Raw genomic sequence first — 3898 nt, 5'->3', positions numbered from 1 at the left:
TTTTTTCAAAAATATGTTCTTGATGTTCATCATGATCTTCAATAGTGTTCTTGGTGTTCATCTTGACATTCATAGTGTTCTTGCATGCATTCTTCATTTTGATCCATAAAGAAAAGAGAAAAACACAAAAATGACGTTTTTAGTTTTTCTCTCTCATCATTAAAAATTCAAAAATAAAAAAATATCTTTTCCTTATTTCTCTCGAAAATTTCAAAAATTTGAGTTGACTTAGTCCAAAATTTTTAAAATTAGTTATTTCTTGTAAGTCAAGTCAAATTTTCAATTTTAAAAATCTTATCTTTTCAAAATCTTTTTCAAAAATCATATCTTTTTCATTTTTTTCTATTTTTTTCGAAAATTTTGAAAATTATTTTTCAAAAATATTTTTCTTATCTTTATTTCATAATTTTCGAAAATTCACTAACAATTAATGAGATTGATTAAAAAATTTGAAGTTTGTTACTTTCTTGTTAAGAAAAGTTCAATCTTTAAATTCTAGAATCATATATTTTAGTTTCTTGTTAGCTAAGTAATTAATTTTAATTTTAAAAATTAAATCTTTTTCAATCCTATCTTTTTATCATATCTTCTTATCTTATCTTTTTATCATATCTTTTTCAAAATTTTATCTTTTTCAAAAATCTAATTTCAAAATATCTTATCTAACTTCTTATCTTCTTATCTTTTCAAATTTGATTTTAAAATCTTTTTCAACTAACTATTTGACTTTTTGTTTGTTTCTTATCTTTTTCAAAACCACCTAACTACTTTTCCTCTCTAATTTTCGAAAATATCTCATCCCTTTTTCAAAAATTCCTTTTTAATTAATTAATTATTTTAATTCTATCTTATCTTTTATTTTTGAAAATCATTTAACTTCTTTTCAAATTTATTTTCAAAATTTCTTCCCTCTTCCCTTCTTCTATTTATTTATTTCTCTACTAACACTTCTCTTCACCTCTCTTCATCTCAAATCACTACCTCTATCCTTACTCATTCTTTTTCACCCCTATTCTCTTTCTTTTTCTACTAACATAAAGGAATCTCTATACTGTGACATAGAGGATTTCTCTTTCTTTTCTTGTTCTCTTCTTCCTTATATGAGCAGGAACAAGGAAAAAGGCATTTTTGTTGAAGCTGATCCAGAACCTGAAAGGACTCTGAAGAGGAAACTAAGAGAAGCTAAATTACAACAATCCAGAGGCAACCTTTCTGAAATTTTCGAACAAGAGAAGGAAATGGCAGCCGAACCCAACAACAATAATGCAAGGAGAATGCTTGGTGACTTCACAAAACCAACGTCCAAATTTGATGGAAGAAGCATCTCCATTCCTGCCATTGGAGCCAACAATTTTGAGCTTAAGCCTCAACTAGTTGCTTTAATGCAACAGAACTGCAAGTTTTATGGACTTCCATCTGAAGATCCTTACCAGTTTTAATTGAGTTCTTGCAGATTTGTGAGACTGTTAAGACGAATGGATTAGATCCTGAAGTCTACAGGCTCATGCTTTTTCCTTTTGCTGTAAGAGACAGAGCTAGAACATGGTTGGACTCACAACCTAAAGATAGCCTAGACTCTTGGGATAAGCTGGTCACGGCCTTCTTGGATAAATTCTTTCCTCCTCAAAAGCTGAGCAAGCTTAGAGTGGATGTTTAGACCTTCAAGCAAAAAGATGGTGAATCCCTCTATGAAGCTTGCGAAAGATACAAGCAGATGACCAAAAAGTGTCCTTCTGACATGTTTTCAGAATGGACCATATTAGATATATTCTATTATGGTCTATCTGAATTTTCCAAGATGTCATTGGACCATTCTGCAGGTGGATCTATTCACCTAAAGAAAATGCCTGAAGAGGCTCAAGAACTTATTGACATGGTTGTAAATAACCAATTCATATACACTTCTGAGAGGAATTCCGTGAATAGTGGGACACCTCAGAGGAAGGGAGTTCTTGAAATTGATACTCCGAATGCCATATTGGCTCAGAACAAAGTGTTGACTCAGCAAGTCAACATGATCTCTCAAAGTCTGAATGGATGGCAAAATGCATCCAACAGTACTAAAGAGGCAGCTTCTGAAGAAGAAGCTAATGATTCTGAGAACCCTGCAATAGCAGAGGTAAATTATATGGGTGAACCTTATGGAAACACCTATAATTCATCATGGAGAAATCATCCAAATTTCTCATGGAAGCATCAACAAAAGCCTCAACAAGGCTTTAATAATCGTGGAAGAAATAGGCTCAGCAATAGCAAGCCTTATCCATCATCTTCTCAGCAACAGACAGAGAATTCTGAGCAGAGCACTTCTAATTTAGCAAACTTGGTCTCTGATCTGTCTAAGGCCACTTTAAGTTTCATGAGTGAAACAAGGTCCTCCATAAGAAATTTGGAGGCACAAGTGGGCCAGCTGAGTAAGAAAGTCACTGAAACTCCCCCTAGTACTCTCCCAAGAAATACTGAAGAGAATCCAAAAAGAGAGTGCAAGGCCATAGACATAATCAACATGGCACCGAACCTAGGGAGGAAGGAGAAGACGTGAATCCCAATGAGGAAGACCTCATGGGACATTTCTCAAGCAAGAAGGAGCTCCCTATTGATGACCCAAAGGGATCTGAAGGTCATATAGAGACCATAGAGATCCCATTAAACCTCTTTCTGCCATTCATGAGCTATGATGACTATTCTTCCTCTGAAGAGGATGAAGATGTAACTGGAGAGCAAGTTGCTGAATATCTAGGAGTCATCATGAAACTGAATGCCAAATTATTTGGTAATGAGACTTGGGAAGGTGAACCTCCCTTGCTCATTAGTGAACTAGATACACGGGTTCAACAAACTTTACCTCAAAAGAGACAAGATCTTGGAAAATTCTTAATACCCTGTACCATAGGCACCATGACCTTTGAGAAGGCTCTGTGTGACCTAGGGTCAGGCATAAATCTTATGCCACTCTCTGTAATGGAGAAGCTGGGGATCATTGAGGTACAGCCTGCCATATTCTCATTATAAGTGGCAGATAAGTCAGTAAGACATGCTTGTGGATTGGTAGAGGACGTGTTAGTGAAGGTTGAAGGCCTTTACATCCCTGCTGATTTCATAATTTTAGACACTAGGAAGGAGGAGGATGAATGCATCATCCTTGGAAGACCTTTCCTAACCACAGCAGGAGCTGTGATAGATGTTAACAGAGGAGAATTAGCCCTTCAATTGAATGGGGACTACCTTGTGTTTAAGACCCAAGGGTGTTCTTCTGTATACATGGAGAGGAAGCATCAAAAACTTCTCTCAGTACAAAGTCAAACAAAGCCCCACAATCAAACTCTAAGTTTGGTGTTGAGAGGCCACAGCCAAACTCTAAGTTTGGTGTTGAATCCCCACATCCAAACTCTAAGTTTGGTGTTGGAAGTCTACAATATTGACCTGATCACCTGTGTGGCTCCATGAGAACCCACTGTCAAGCTATTGACATTAAAGAAGCACTTATTGGGAGGTGATGAGTGGATAATTTATACGCTTTTTGGCATTGTTTTTAGTATATTTTTAGTATGTTTTAGTTAGTTTTTAGTATATTTCTATTAGTTTTTAGTTAAAATTCACTTTTCTGGACTTTACTATGAGTTTGTGCGTTTTTCTGTGATTTCAGGTATTTTCTGGCTGAAATTGAGGGACCTGAGCAAAAATCTGATTCAGAGGCTGAAAAGGACTGCAGATGCTGTTGGATTCTGACCTCCCTACACTCGAAGTGGATTTTCTAGAGCTACAGAAGCTCAATTGGTGCGCTCTCAACGGCGTTCGAAAGTAGACATCCTGGGCTTTTCAGCAATATATAATAGTCCATACTTTGCCCGAGATTTGATGGCCCAAACCGGCGTTCCAAATCAGCTCAAAACTGCCC

Source organism: Arachis duranensis, chromosome 9 (genome assembly GCF_000817695.3).
Source record: "Arachis duranensis cultivar V14167 chromosome 9, aradu.V14167.gnm2.J7QH, whole genome shotgun sequence".
In the NCBI taxonomy this organism is placed as follows: Eukaryota; Viridiplantae; Streptophyta; class Magnoliopsida; order Fabales; family Fabaceae; genus Arachis; species Arachis duranensis.
The sequence above is the reverse complement of the archived record's forward strand: the minus strand, read 5'-3'. Positions refer to the sequence as shown.